The 16,101-nt window shown below is 44.6% G+C and overlaps 1 long non-coding RNA gene across 1 annotated transcript; it reads right to left on the bottom strand.

Annotated features, from left to right (window-relative positions):
- Positions 1 to 681: 681 nt before the first annotated feature.
- LOC139048590 (uncharacterized) lies at positions 682 to 9,756 on the bottom strand. The gene is made up of 4 exons (XR_011507785.1): positions 9,622 to 9,756; positions 5,774 to 5,999; positions 1,473 to 1,488; positions 682 to 774 (listed from the first exon to the last, which is right to left on the bottom strand). It is a non-coding gene; the product is annotated as an uncharacterized lncRNA (long non-coding RNA).
- Between the last annotated feature and the right edge of the window lie 6,345 nt (positions 9,757 to 16,101).

A 16,101-nucleotide genomic window follows, 5' to 3' on the forward strand; every position in this document is an offset into this window, starting at 1 on the left:
TCATTGGGAGGTATGGGGGGGGGGGGGGAGACTCCTCATGCAAAAAAAAAGAACAGTAGGGAAATGCGACCAGACACACTAACACACCGAAGTTTGCATCAAACCTCGCTGTGCACCACATAAAATACCATTGTTGTGCAGGCTGTCTTTACTGAAATGATTTATTACATTGTTTTTCCTTAGCAGAATTTCATGCTTGCATTCAACTCCATGTTCAAGCGTTTCATGTTCCACCTGACGATGACGTTCGCATTCAAAGAAAAATAAACTTACAATTTCCCTACAGTAGGAACTTGTTTCTTTAGTCATACCATCGAATATATTTTAAAACGTAGGCATTCGCAAAAAAGAAAAAAAGACATAAAAGGACTCGTAGCACCCAACAACTCCGTTATTCAGAAATAGGAGAAAAAAATTAAGGCAGGAACCATCCTTGATGATTATCTGTCACGCTAAGCGGTACGCTCAGCCATAGCCGACGAAATTGCCTAGTGAGCATTGATAATAATAATATTTGGGGTTTTACGTGCCAAAACCACTTTCTGATTATGAGGCACGCCGTAGTGGAGGACTCCGGAAATTTTGACCACCTGGGGTTCTTTAACGTTGAAGAACATGTGGTACGAGTATGTAACAAATCTTGTAATGTTCTACTCGGACCCAGAAACAAAATGCTCACCTGAATTGAAAGCGAAGAGCACGATCAGTGCGCACATTGACATGAGGAAGACGATCGTGGCGCACACGGCTGTTGCCGCCGCGGCGAAGCTCCGGCTGTGTAAACAAACGAAGCGTGCGCGCGTTGGAATTAAATCGACTTAATTACTTCGTGAATTCACCCGGCGTAAATGACGTGTGTTTTCTAAAAGGCACATGCAGTGTGCTCACCTCCTAAGCACCCGCTTCCTGACTATTGGTGATTAAACTTGTCAGTAAAGTTGTCAGACGGAGTTCTTGGTTAGGTATCAATTTCGCGGATTTGCAACGGCGACCGCTTCGGCTTTATTTGACAAGGACCGCGGCATATTTGCAATATAAAACGACTAAAAAAATTTGAGGCGAACAAAAGCCTATAACAACTACGCCACACGAAAAACAGCAGTCTGGAATTAACATTATTTTGCTAAGTGCGTTCCGTCCTTCTGCGAGGCATGATCGTCGTGAAACACAAAGTTAATTAGCATAGTCTGGGTCATCTAATTCGCATTGGTGCGTTTACTGCAGCTATGATTTTGATGACCTGCGCGGCAGTGTGTCTTTCGGATAACTGGCTCGTTCCTATATTATTATCGGCCATTTATTCTAAGCAAGCAGACGAAGCATCTGGGTTAATTTCACTTTACAGTCATCTGGTGTTTCCTTTGAAATTTGACATATCGCTGAATGGAAGGGGGGAGAATACATTGTCCGTAGAAGGATACCAATATGCATCGTTTACGCTGAACTGCTTGCCAGAGACAGGGTGTACTTACTGGTCATCCTTCTCGTCTGAAACAACAACAACAACAACAACAAAAAACGTAAGGAAAAGAAAATTTGAGTGTGTTGCGCATGCGTTTCTAGGGTGCATTGCCAGGTAAGATCGCTGCTTTCAACTCAGTGCTGATGTTCTAGTGATTTGAAAGGATCCTTTACCTCATATTGCTATATATGAACACGAAGAAATCGTAACGCTCTGTTACACTGCACCGAATTTGATGTCGTTCGCATTTAAAAGAAATAGAAAATTAAAGTCACTGACCCGAAGGAACAAATTTTTTTATTTAAACCATGAAATATTTCATAACTGTCGGAAATTGCAAACAGAGGAACAACACAACTAAAACTTCATACAACTGCGCAAATGAGAAATAGAAAAAGAAAGAAGGCTCAAACAATCCTCGATGATATGTCGTGCGAAGCATTTCTGAAAAATACATATGACCAAGATCTATGGGCAAAGCATTCATTTCTTAAGAGGAAGCTTTAGCTCGGGTGCTCCTATCTAAATACAAGTAAAAGGAGAATTCGGTTTTCTCGGCAATCACTGCACCGAATTTGACAAGATTTCTTGCATTGAAAAGGAACACTTAAATAGTGACTGTTGGTTTCGAATTTTTTATATCGCTCCTAAATATTTTATTAAAAATTCGCAAAAATCAAAAATAGTCACAAAACGAAACTATGAAGTTAACAACTGCGTAACTCAACAAGGAAAATTGATATCATGATTCTTTAAAATGCATCTAATAGTACAACTATGGCGGACAAAATTGATATGTTACACTTGAACTTAGAGAAATTCAGTAACATGTAAATATAGCCTTTGCGGAACCCTTGTACACAAGGTAACAAGTTCACGCAAAATATAAATTTACATATCAAATTTGTTCGCTTTAAATGACCTAATGGATGCCGTTTACAGAACCATGATATCTGTTCTTGGTGCCGAGTTATTAATTTATTAACGTCGTGCGTCTATATCTTTCGATCTTCCGAATTTTTGAAACGCTTCCCACAATATTCAAGCCCTAAATCTAAATTCCGCTTCCAACAGTCACGAGAATTTAACTTCCTTTTTCAAATACAACAAATTTCATTAAAATTGGTCCAGGCGTTATCTCAGAAAAGCATTTTTGCGTTTTACATGTATTTGAATAGGCCGCGTCGGAGTTGAGGCCGAGGAAAGGCTTCCTCTTAAGCGCTATTCTAAGTGCTTTCTTTCATGCTTCTTCAAACGTACGGATGCTACGCATCACGGATAGCAGCGGACTGAAATACCAGACGCACTTGCAAGTTCCTAGATCAACACCTCCGGCAAACAAGTGGTCAGTGACACCAACACATCGCGTCCTGTACACTTGGTTCGTGTATAGCGCCTCGCCTCGATAGAGGCCGCGCGCGTCGATCTAAGTGTTTATGATGACGCCACAACACTTCCCGCACGTAACGGCACGTAACTACTTGTTGGCCGAGCTTGATCTCTCGCCGCTTCGGTTCTAAGAGCCCGGACGAGTGCGATTTCGTCGCATGCGGTCGCATAGAACGCGCAAGAACGACGGCGTGTTCTCGTAACGAAGAAGCGCGACGAGCGTGGGGTGGCGACGCTGCCCGGATTGGCGACGATGCTGTGACGATGATGACCACGTGACGACCACGAGATGACGTCATTCGATTGATGACATTGGATTGACGAAAATAGTGTAAGGAAGGGAATGGCGGAGCTGGAACTGCGACTATACGCCATGATGACAACGAAATGACGATGCTAAAATTTACTATATGTCGACCAAGGCGTGACGACAAAATGACAGTGAAGGAATGAACGCCACGGCATGACGGCGACATTCTGATGACGATGAGACGTCGACGATGGCATGACGACAATGTAATAATGACGATGGTAAAACGAAGGCGCGAGCACGGCGTGATGTAGACTATATGACAACGCAGTGACAGCGAGGGAATATAAAAACGGCGTTGAGATTACGGTGAAAGGACAACGAAAGATTGATCTCAAAGACATGAAGACAATGCAATGACGATGACGGAATGATGACGACAGCATGATAAAAACGGCATGTTGGTGTTGGAGCTGACATCTGCGCTCTCGTGCATAACCTGTCGCCGCGGGCGGCCTTAATTTGCACTATATCCACACTTAAACAGAACTTTATTTGAGATTGGCCCACATTTTTCGAAGAGAAAGCGCCATCATAACGTCACTGCATTCTTTAGCGTGACCTTGCTCTGAACTTTACTGCGTCGAGGCAAAGAAATGCTTCACAGTTACAAACAATGTCGCAACTCTGTCTACTGCGCCCATTAAAAGGCTTAGCGGACAATGCTGATGCATTACTTCCCCGTTTAATCCGGTTATTCGTCGCTCTAGCTGATTTCGTCGGAACAAATGTAGATAAATTCCACCAGCTCATAAGCTCGTATTTTCTGCACAGTGGTGCAAAACCATGTTTTTCTTCCCGTTTCTTTTTTTTTCACTCTTGCGCGTTTAGTACACCGTTTTTTTTTCTTTTGTACCTCTCATATGATGCTTCTCTTCTCTTTTTTAATTCTTGTGTCTTTTACTTGGCCCAAATTAGAGCAACTACTACTTTTCGCCATTTTGCTTCCTTCACGGACCGTATGATTTTTCTTTTTCCCACTGATGTCTACTAGCGTTTCATCTTTCTGTAATGTCAGAGTGTTTGAATATCATGTTAAGTGCATAATCTCATACGGTATAGTATTACGTCTGTACAGTGTGTTTTGCTCTGTCCCCACTTATCGTTTACTATGAAGCCCCTTTATCCAATGCTTACGAGGTGTGTAGGAAAATTTCAAACTGATGAATAAATGCATTGCTATGAAAACTGCCACAATTGCGTGAGCAGGTATTTTGCAGAAGTTTCAATAGAATTGTACCGATTTCACATAGCCTGTACACTCCTTAAATGACTGCTTCTGGTGCTCGAACTAACAGGTGCAGTTGAAAAAAAAAAAACGCTATGTCTGTTTTGGTACAAAGTTCTGAATATGTAATATTTCTATACATGTGTTAAAATGTGACAGTCTAAACCGAAATCCCGCTTCTTGCAGCCGGTGGAGTTAACCGTCCTCTCTTTAATGAAACAAATTTCATTGGACGGATGGACGGATGTCCGTCCGTCCAATGAAATTTGTCCGTCCGTCTGTCCGTCCGTCCGTCCGTCCGTCCGTCCGTCCGTCCGTCCGTCCGTCCGTCCGTCCGTCCGTCCGTCCGTCCGTCCGTCCGTCTGTCTGTCTGTCTGTCTGTCTGTCTGTCTGTCTGTCTGTCTGTCTGTGTCTGTCGTGCGTACCCTGCAGACTGCCCATTATATGGTTTAAATATAATTTGTAGACCTACTTCTACTTTATAAATGTAAGCCTTTAGTTAGACTGACAAAAATTAATTGGCCAAGGTAGCTGTTCGAAAGCGCCGAATCCCAAAAGGAAGCCGTGCAGATCGCTGTGTTCCGGGGTGCTTTTTTTTTGCGAATGATATACGTCTTTAAGCTCCTATCCTTTCCTTTGAACGCGATGGCGTAAAGGGCCCCGGGTCGCAGAAAATCCGGCTTCGGCATCCGGCCTCCCGGTCCGGGGACCAGCGTCGGACGTCGCCTCGGCGAAAAGCCTTCAGAGCTGAATTCCGAACGAAGCATACCCAACCACTCTTCTACCACCAAAGTTGCTGATACCTTGTCTTTCATTCTTTAAAAAGTTATTCCTCGGAATTTTGAGGACAAACAAATGTAATGAAAAAAAAACAAATGTAATAAAAACAACCGCAGCGCACTTTTATCTTCAAAGGGAGTATGGTAGCGCGATTCAAAGACGGCACAAGAGAAGACACAAAGGGACACACACAGCGCTGTGTGTGTCCCTTTGTGTCTTCTCTTGTCCCGTCTTTGAATCGCGCTACCATACTCCCTTTGAAGATGCATTACCAACAAGCCCACATTGCAACCCTCGCGTACTTTTATGTCATCTCATCTCAGACTGAAACATTAAAAGTGCGGAACAATAACAGACCGACCCACGCAAGAGGCCGCGTTGCTACCAGAAAACTTGCCTTCGTTCATAGCGTTCGCAGCCAGCGTTTCCCTGTAAACGCTACGGTTACATAAGCTGCAGGTTGCTGGGAAGCATAAAAAGCAGTACGGGGTCTTTGAATGCTATCGCGTTCAAACCTTAAAGGCGAAGCTTAAGCCTCCTCCATTTTTTTTGCAAACACATTGCTTGCATAAAATATGAATACGGCAATTGCCATTCCATATACCTTTGGCGGTAGCTGTCTGTCCGTACGTGCTGGACGTCGTCGATTCGTACGCCGTTTGACCATACGCCGTCTGGCCGTACGCCGTTTGGTCGTATGGCGTTTGTCCGTACGGCCCCTGGCCGTATGACGCTTGACCGTATGGCGTTTCGCCATACGCCGGCTGGCCATATGCTGAGGCTGATTGGTAAAGTGCTGGATCGTAGTAAGTCATGCCTACAGAATGAACCTGAAAAGTAATACACTGATTATCCACTAGAAACGTCACCGATGGTGTCATTGATGAGGGTGCAGGTTAGGAATTTCAGACACTTAAGGAAAGTTTATCGAGAAATGAAGACAAAGTAGGCACTAAGATTTGAACCTGAGTGAGCAAATAAAATGCAACTCGCCCAGACTCATTCACAAAAAATATATATTTTTTTGCGTAGGGCTCACTCGCATTCAGAATCACCATATATGCTACTGAGCAGGGCTCACTCGGACTATCAGTTACCGAAATTATACTCACCCGAGCTCACTCATTCTCAGACCCTTAAAACCCACTTGAGCTTATACAGACCTAAAGGTTCAGAAGCCCGTCTGAGTTTGGATGAGTGAGTGAGTCGACACATGAGCTAGATTATGGACTTGTGAATTTAAAAGCCGACATCTTATCCGGGTTAAATAAGACATTTAGCTTCGTAACCTTTAAGTGGCAAGTCAACATTTTTTGTTGACCTAACAAAAACATCCGCAAAAACCAGACAAGCCCAGATATAAGTCTGTGCGTTCAGTTATGTTGAGTTATTATTACGTAACAATAATAATATTATTATTACGTGTTCAGTTAGTTCAGTTCAGTTATTACGTTCATTTATGCACATAACTGAACGAGTTTTTGACCATGCATTAACCTTTAACCAGCTGGTCACAATGTTTCAGAGAAAATAAAAGATAGATAGATTCATTTTTGACCTACTCTATCTCGCTTAGCTTTTATTAAAGCGAAGCCTTTATGGCTCTTCTTTCGACTTTCTAACTTCTGCTGTTGCTGTCTGGCTCCAGCAGAAGTTGGGGGTAGGGGGGTTATTGCTATTTGTTGCTACCGCGTTGGGGGTGGTTCAGAGCGCGTGTATACATGACGGGAGCGCGGCAGAGAGAAAAGGCCACGCGAGAAACTCGTTTGGACCTTTGCACCACGTGGAATGTACACAATGCCCTCTAGAACTCCCGGACGTAACCACATTAGCTTCTTGACAGCTGTAATTATCCGTGATCCCCCGTAAGCGCTTACCTTTCTACCAACGTGCAAGACCAGAGCGAAGCTAGATAGAATGGAAGAGAGGAGGGGGAAGAGGAGGCAGAGAATGGGTAGAACCAACGTAGTCATGAGAGAGAAGTGGTTCTTGAAGGGAAAAGGAAAGGTTGACGCTATCTTCTGCTGCCCTTGCGAGAGCACTTCTCAGCGTTAGGCAGTCGCGTAATGGGTGAATAAAAGCCTTGACACTCTTCGCTCGCAGTTTCCATACAAGCGTAAGGGGGAGGGGGATGAAGGAAAGGAGACGTAAGAAGGCGAGGAAACGCAGGATAAACTTAAGTTCAAGGAAGGGTACGGTACGTTTCTTCTATTTCTGAAAAAAAAAGCCCATTAAAATATGTCTAGCGGACAACATGCGCAGGGCGTGCAGAAGCAGAGCCGCATTAATTAAAGCGCACCGCAGGGTTTATGCGACACAATGGAAGCGGTAGCACGTCAAATTGACACGTCTGTGCCCGCCGCGATAGCTTTGCGACTATATGGCATTGATCGAGGCTGCGGATTTGACCGAGGCGGCTGCGTCTGAGTACTTGCTTCAGGGCGCCGTCTCGGCGTGCCCTACGTTCTCCGTGCCCGGCAGGGCGTTCATGGTGGCCATGCCGATATTACTCAAAGCTTCGTTTATTCCCACAGTGCGTGGGATCTGCATAACTTGTTTAGAGAAACTAGTATTTCGTTTGGTGTGTATTTGAGCAATATAAAAAAGAAATAAAGCAATAAAAACATTCTAGGCCAAGTTTTTCTTGTCCTGGCAATTAAAGGGCTAGTTAACAAATACGTCAGTCAGTGTCGTGTAAGGATTGCAGTGACCGGAGTATTATAGCCTCATAGCCCAATTGATTAAATTAAACTAAAAAAAGACGTCAAATTATTGCCAAAAGCAACCGTAAACCAGGCAGCCTAGGTCACACATCAGCTAAATAGCAATGAAGTAGCAAAACGGCGAGACTGATGTGTTGTCAGGGAAAGACGCACTCCCCCCTGCTCAATGAGAATGGAGATTTTCTAAACATTACCGGGTGTTTTTGCACTTGAAAGCAGCACAGCCAACAACAACAACAACAACAACAACAACAACAGCAACATGTTCCAAAGTGTGATCATGATCACTACTTAGATGTCACTTAATCTACCACCAAGTGAGCTCAGCGTCCGGCTAAGCCGTGCTGACATTTCCGAAGTTTCGAACTCGCTACTAGGATAAGCTAATGAGACGGACTTGCCCAGCCAGCCATGGCTCATCCCCATTATTCTCTTTCTCATAATAAGTCTTCGGTAAACTTCTCAAATAAATATCAATCAAAAACTCAGTCAATGAATTCCGGAGTCACTGCGCTGGCAGCGGCGTTCCAGAATTGAGCACAAGGTCGTGGATTCGATTCAGCGCCATGGGGGCCCGAAATCTCTATGGGCCACTGTAGAAATTCAACAGAATCTGATATATCTTTGAAACGAGGTAGCAAAAACATTGGTATCCATGCTCCGGGTGACCCTTAGAGAACATAAAGGTCGAGATTACTTAGGAATCCTGCCCGGCGTCCCTCAAAGTCCACGTTGTCATGCATTAAAGTGACAGAAAACCGCCCAGAACATGAATCGAGACCACCCCGATGATGGAAAGATTACCGAGTATTGGTTAAAACAAGCCATATTTTTTTCTCATCAAACGTGGGTTTCTATTCTTAATTCTTCATTAAAAGTCGCTACAAATGACCTTTGACGCTCCACGTGGCAAACACATTAAGATGCACAGTAGGTCTATCACGTGACCTTCTATTAGTCTACGCGGTTCTTGCTCATTTTATTAGTATTGAGATGCAGTAGACCTTTTGCCGTTATAACTTTTTGTAACTTACAATGCGCACATGGGCCTTGGTTTGCACGGAGCAGAAAAATGGCGCTACCTTCGCCTTCTTTTCCGATGAGTTGGCTTGGCTCGTCTATCGACAGAATAGCGACAACGGGGAACAGCCAGCCATAGGGTTTGGGGAAACGCGACACAAATTTAAGAAAGGTCTGTATGACAATGGTAATTTATTGTGCCAGCTTTTTATCTTCAAATGTGGCTGAAAGGTCAAAATGTAGGTGGTTAACCACAGTTGCACTCACTCCATTGAAAGCAGAACGATGGGTGGTTTTCAGAGTTTGCGAGGTGTGCTATCGGTATTGCTCTCCCTTCTCAGAGTTGCTGGAGTGGGACCCTTACTTTTTTAGAGGCTGCTCAGATCGAAAAAAATCTGCTTACAAAATATCCACGCGCTTTTGGAAGTAACTGCTGCAGGGGCAAACACTAGCGAGGGTAAGCTTTGCCTTGCGCAATAAAAAAACTATGCCCTTAAAAATCGGTTACCAGTCCCTTTAAGGCTTCCCACCTCGAAATACTTGAAGAAAAAAAATTCATTACATAGAGCCTCCCTTCTTGTAATGGCGCGTCTCATAAGTGGACTGAAAAATAAAAGCCATCGTGCATTAACTATAATAGCGCCAGTGAAAAATCAGGGGTACGGGTTCGATGAAATCGGCAGCGTATGTAGCGTGCACGCGCACTCACCGAGATAAATCGGTACTGGACGAAAAACTGGAACAGCTGCAGCTTCAACTTGCGCTAGGACTGCTTCCTGACCGATGCCCGTGCTCGTTCGAACGAGAGGACGTGCCAGGAAGCTCGAGGAGCGTGCTGAATTTAATGATGATGGCACGGGAAGGTAGCATAAACCCACGGCTAGAAAAAGTGAAGAATGCGGTCTTAGCAGGATGCAGGCAGAATCCGGAAGTTGGTTACGAAAAAAAACAACATGACAATTGAACAAAGCAGAGACGCCCTGGGTGGTGGTGGTAACAACTTTATTGAGACTCTGCTCAGTTATGATCTGGCAGGCCCGCGTTTTAGAATGGCCCCTCCCGAGACGCGACCCTTTCGGCCCAGGCAACGAGGGCTTTTTGTAGTTTTTCATCCGGCGTTCTGAGCAGCTCCTCCCACGTCTGTTGTGAGGGAGCTGGCAGGAGTGACCTGGGAGCGCGTAAGCCCTCGCATATGGTTTGCTAGCTCTGAGACATAAAAAGAATATAAATACACAAGGTAGAGGGGAGCAATGGAAAATATGAGAACACAGATGTCACTGGTTCTCTATACAGGTTGCAGAGGTATATCAAAACAAAAAATGAAAGAAAGAAGTCATAAAATTACATAATAGAGATATTTCTTAAAGTAGCTTTATTTGTATTTTTTTGCGTCTGAAAGATAATGCGCGTTCAACATGAGCGATGGTCCAAGAACGAGATAGTAGACGTCAGTGAAATAAGCTAAAACTGTCGTAATACCGTCTCAATAGACAACCAGATTGACTGTGTATGCCGTTGCCATCATGACAATCTTTCTATATGCCAGAAGTGGCTTGACGTACTATTCAGATTGTGGCACGTACTGCCAAGGACACGTTACGATAAAGACAGCAAAATGTCCCTAGTGCAGTAATATTTTCAAAAAGTCTCGATTTGTTTGCCCACTTTTCTTCCTTTGTCTCAGACCCGCTAAAAGGGATCAGCCATAGAATCGGTCGGATAAGTTTCACGTGAATTGAGACGCTGAGAAGACTTGGAATAGTCGATTCTTACGCTCTTTCTAGACCGACTCATTTTCTAAGGCACCTCTGTTCTTTCCCCTCGTGTTGTTTTCTTTGCGTTTGCGATTATTCTTTCTTTTTCATACCACGATTCAATTCCTAAACCTTCCCCCACTATTCTGGAAATTTCCTGGAAGTTCACAGCAAGACACCTTGTTTGACAGCACATATATCTTTAGTGATCCAGATGGCCACTGATCATGGCGTATACGGTCTTCACCAGAACAGACTACTCGATCTTCTCGCATACTTCTTAATCAGCGCGAAAACAACAGAAGACACCGAGCTAGAACTGTTAATACTCCGCGGGGACCTACTACAGGGTTAGCTGCGCAATGCACAGGCTAATGGCTGTCTGTAACTCCTGCAGTGCGTGAGGATTGTTATTGTACACCCGCCCTTTGATTGCATCCTACAGAAGGAATCAGACGAAATGCAGGTCTTGCGCTATCATATTGCAAGTGAAACTGCAATGTCAATCACAATAGTCGTCATATTTTTGTTTATTCTCTCACTGCATGGTTACTTTTCGGACACCCAGTCCAACTTATTATATAGGATACCCTGTTCTTGGCGAAGCACACGAGCAACATTCAAATAAAGCTGTCTTGTAAGCTAAGCCTTGCTTGAAAGGAGCAATTAGCGGAGCAGATATCCTTTGGAGATTATTGGCGGCGTTAATGTGATTGCAAATCTTTCTTATAATTGATGTGTAATTAATAACATGTGTTATGTTATCATAATATAAGTATTGAGATGAAGAAGATGGAATTAACGAGACAGAGTTGTGACCTGAAAAAAATTGAAGAGTGCCTATGAAAGAGTTCGACGGGCTATCTTTATTTACCCTATATACATACACACCACTTCACATGTACTCAGTGACCCAGGTTGTCTACTAGACCAAACAGCAGATAGCGCATACATAGTGGCCCAAACTAGCGGACATCTCGTGTCATGGGGTATTTGAAAGAGGCCATATACGGACAGACACCCAAACATACTGCAAAAGTGGTAAAGTTTTCAATGAATTTTATTCGCATTCATTTTTCTTTGCGGCTTCAGGGGACCAGTTTCATTACCAGCATGCAGTACGAAGAATTCGTTTACAACAAACCGGTGGGTTACGGCGAGGGCTACGAGCCGGCAGAGAGCGGGCTATCACCGCACGATGAAGTTGAGTTCGGGAAGGCGTCGCCCGCCGAGTCTTGGCCGACCGCGCGCCATGCATGCGTGCGGCACATATACGCTGCGGCACAAAACAAGATCTATTCGCCTAGTTTGAAAGTCTGAAAACAGAGAAACACCAAATAGCAAAGCATGCCAAGTGTCTTTCTAAAGCTCTGCTTTGGTTAATTTCCAGGTAATAGGTTGACTAACAAAAAATAAAACAAAGGCCAAAGTTTACATTTCTTTTTAAATGTTGCTGCAATACCCCAGCGGTATTAACGTCAGTGGGACGTCGCGTACTTCAATGCATTAAACAGCGCTAGGGCCTGTGGTGCAGTAGTAAGAATGAGTAAGAAGTACTTGTGTTTGTCCGATCTACCTGTGTGTACATCTTCTATAAATGCTGATTCTCTTCAACAGTGGTGCAGTACTGTAGTTCTCGAAAGCTTATAAGTTCAGCCGTTGCCTACCGAGTAGACTGTAGTTAATCTGCGCAAATGAAATCTACGTGTAGGGTGTCTATACAAAAATTAGCTAAGTCAGAGCAGAAGCCGCCAAAACTGATTACATCACTGCGAACTCGTACGGGAACTTCAAGGTGGCGTCCCCGCCCATGTTGTGTTTCTGGCTGTGTTTTCTAGTTCATGAAAGCTCCTCTGACTGTAAGAGCAGCTCATTTTCCGTCATTCTAAAGACCTAGCGCATTAAGGTGAAACAGCTCAACCTGATTTTCTCTTTAGTTGCCCCTTTACATTAATGGCCTCTTGTGCCGATAGTACTATTCACCGCGTCATTAAAAGTCTGTCGATGCGTCTAACAAACGAGAGAGCGTACTCAACTTGTCGGTTTTGCCCCCTTTTCTTCCTTCAGAATATAAGGAGTCACGGTCTTCGTAAGTGTACACTTGCTTCGCAAAACCACAAGCAGCGCAGCCTATCATAGTGGCGTTCGTGAATGGATGAAAAAAACTGCATACGGCACTTTTGCGCACATGTGGTTTGACCTAAGTTGGCGGACCTCTGGTTGGAATTGTTAATAATAGCGCCAACATTTGTACTGGTGATATCGTTCCTGCAAACCTCTGCTTCCCACCCTTTCAAAGCTTTAGCTTTATAAACGCGTGCCTAAGCGTTATCAGTTCTAATAGCCAGAATGCGACAATACTGGCTAGGACAAGATATAATAATCGCCTAGCCTGCTAGATATAGGACTGGTAGAGAAAGCCTACGTAATGGACATGCGCATATCGTCCACTCCGTCACCTAACTGGTGGCAGCGACGGCGCAGCAAGCACTCCCTCACGTATTTTGCTCTGAATGTGCAGTTATCTTGGCCAGCTTCTTATCAAGCTTCGCACCGCACGTGAAAATCAAGCACTCAGTTCCGTGGACGGCAGCTTCCTGCAAGCCCAACAAGTGTCGTTGGCTTCGTTGAGCACCACTTATAACAAGCAGGACCATCACCGAGGCTTCAATGGTGTCAGCGATGACGCAGCAAGCACTGCCTCACGTATTTTCCTCTGAATGTGCAGCTTAGTTTTGTTAAATATTGCCTAAGCGCCTAATGTGGCGACCTCCAGGGAGCTCGAGAGGACATTGTGCACATTCGACGTGGTGGGGTGAAAACGAGTTTCTCCCGTCACCTTTCCTCTCTTACTCGCGCTTGTCATATGTTCTGAACCACCCCCCGAGGCGGTCTGCGGGACAGCAGCAGTTGGAAAGTGGAAGGAAGAGGAAAAGAAAGCTTCGCTTTAAAAGAAGCTCGATCACCCACGACAAAGCCTACATATGCTGGTTTTACTTGCCAAACTCCGGGATGGCATTCTCCTTGATTTGCATGACGTGCCCGCATCAGGACGCTTAGGCTTAATGCATACTCTAGCTAAACTGCACCAGAAGTATTGCCGGTCAAGGCTTCCTACCTGCGTCCACGGTTACGTGCAAAGATGCCGAGAATGACAGCACAACAAATCGTCGCTTACGAAGCTTGCTGGATTGCTCCAATACATCGATGTCATCTGCCACAAACAAATCGATAGTAGTTGCCCGAAACCCTTAAGCGCTACACTGAGACAAGAGCTGTACAACGAGCCAAGGCTTAGAAATTTGCTGTTTTGTACATGCCACACCGTTATGAGTAATGGTGCCTGGCGTGATCAATGGCAACGGACTAGCCTCTACAGCGAAACTTATAATCGACGTCTTCAAATGCGCGCACTATCGCAACGAAATTGGCTTCCTATCCTCCCCACACCAACCCACTGCAGGAAGGGTTAGAAGGCACCATCGCAGACATGCTATAGATGTATGTAGACGTGCAGCAAGAAAACCTGGTATCAGACCCTGCCATGTATCCGTTACATTCATGTACATAAAACAGCACGATTTACGCCATTTCGTCTTTTTTTTGCGCTCGAGGTCCAGACAATGCTATGGTGCCATTTTCCCGCACAGCGTCATTTTCCCGCTTCACTATAGCTGGCGACGCCGGGCAACCTATTCAATATACGCAGTGGAAGCTTGCTAAATCGCACGTGGGCACATGACGCACCGGCCGACTTCACAGCGGCGCCGTCTGTTAGTCTGTGCAGTATGTCGTTAAGTGGCGCAGCGTCGAGAGGCCAAACCCACCTGTTGCTACAACCCAACGCCAACACCACAAGTATGTAGTAAAGGCCACTTGTTTCCGTCACTCTCTCCCATCTTCTTAAGTCCACTCTGCCGTGATTGAGCTTCGATTACTTGCACCAGATACTTTCGTATGAGCGTTGCCTCGGCCTGGGGCCATTCAAACTTTCTTGTATCGTTGCCACTGCAGTCAGTATGGCACTGCAAATTAAACTCATCCTGGGCAGCAAGAAAACTTTTTATTGAGACTAAAAGATCGCGTTACACTCGCTTCTTGCACATGCATACGCAAGAAGCGTACATATACATGTCCAACAAAATGCTCATGACGCCTGCGGTGTTACTGCATTCAAGTTCTCGCTCCCCATCTCTCACATTCAGCGTGTGTAGTGACCCGATTATGCTGTAAATGCTGACTCGTGCTTCACTGCGGGAACACACATGGAATATTTCTTACTTTCATCAGGCATGACGATTACAACATAGAACAGAGCAACGAAAGACAGGCAGTTGAGACTTATGTACAAAATAAGATAAAAAGTAAGAAAGGTATCGGCACACGATCGCATGCTGGTAAACACGTAGAAGGCAACAGTTGCTTTATTGCGTGTCGCTTTTTACTGCAATAAAATCATGGACGTTGGTTTGCAAAACACCAGCGCCAAATGAGTGCTTCAAAACTGACTTGCTTCAATGTACACAATGTAAAATAAATATCAGCAGGTAGTATCGAGAGATGTGTATGTAAACTTTTTTGTTTGAGAACCGAAAGCAGGGTCAATGAGAAAGACGGGCCCAACGCTTTCTGTCCGAAATTAACACGTGTGAATTGATCCCCAAACGCCGTTGATGGCACGGTGTGCTATACAAGCAAAATGACAGGACGTTGCTTGAACATGAGCAACACCACCTCAAAATCTCTGGAACGCGCGGTGAATGAAAAGGTCATTAGGCATACCTTGAAGTTAGAAGCAGTGGCAATAGAACGCATCCACAGACTAGGCAAACCAATGGCAAACAAAACAAGACCAATAATCTTTAAGCTCCTAGACTTCCGAGACAAAACAAAAATTTTGCGTAACTGTAAAAAACTCAAGGATACTGATTACGCAATCAGCGAAGACTTCTCACCGCGAGTTCGAGATATTAGGAAGAAGCTGTGGCAATATGGAAAAGCAAGGAAGGAATCCGGTGATAAAGTGGTCCTGGTCTACGACAAACTAAATATAAATAGTTGCCTTTATTCTTGGGACGAGGAAAATAATGAGGTGACCCCCATTACGTCCACTTCAAGCGATACAAAAAACCAGGACGTCGGTACGCGAACCTTGCGTCCCCGCCGTCCCTAACATCCAAAATAACGTTCGGTAATGTTAACGCTCGAAGTGTTAGTAGTAAGCTCGGACCCCTCGAATCAATATTAATAGCTTTCAAACCGGAATTTATAGGCATAACAGAGACTTGGCTAACCAAAGACGTCAAAGACTTCGAAATTACTCCCCCAAACTACGTCATTATTCGCAAAGATCGGCCAACACGAGGCGGTGGCGTTGCTATTTTGATAAAAAAAGGAAATTCCGTACGTTAAGTTGCCTGACGTTGAGGGGGTTG

The sequence above is a fragment of the Dermacentor albipictus genome, chromosome 8 (assembly GCF_038994185.2).
Source record: "Dermacentor albipictus isolate Rhodes 1998 colony chromosome 8, USDA_Dalb.pri_finalv2, whole genome shotgun sequence".
In the NCBI taxonomy this organism is placed as follows: Eukaryota; Metazoa; Arthropoda; class Arachnida; order Ixodida; family Ixodidae; genus Dermacentor; species Dermacentor albipictus.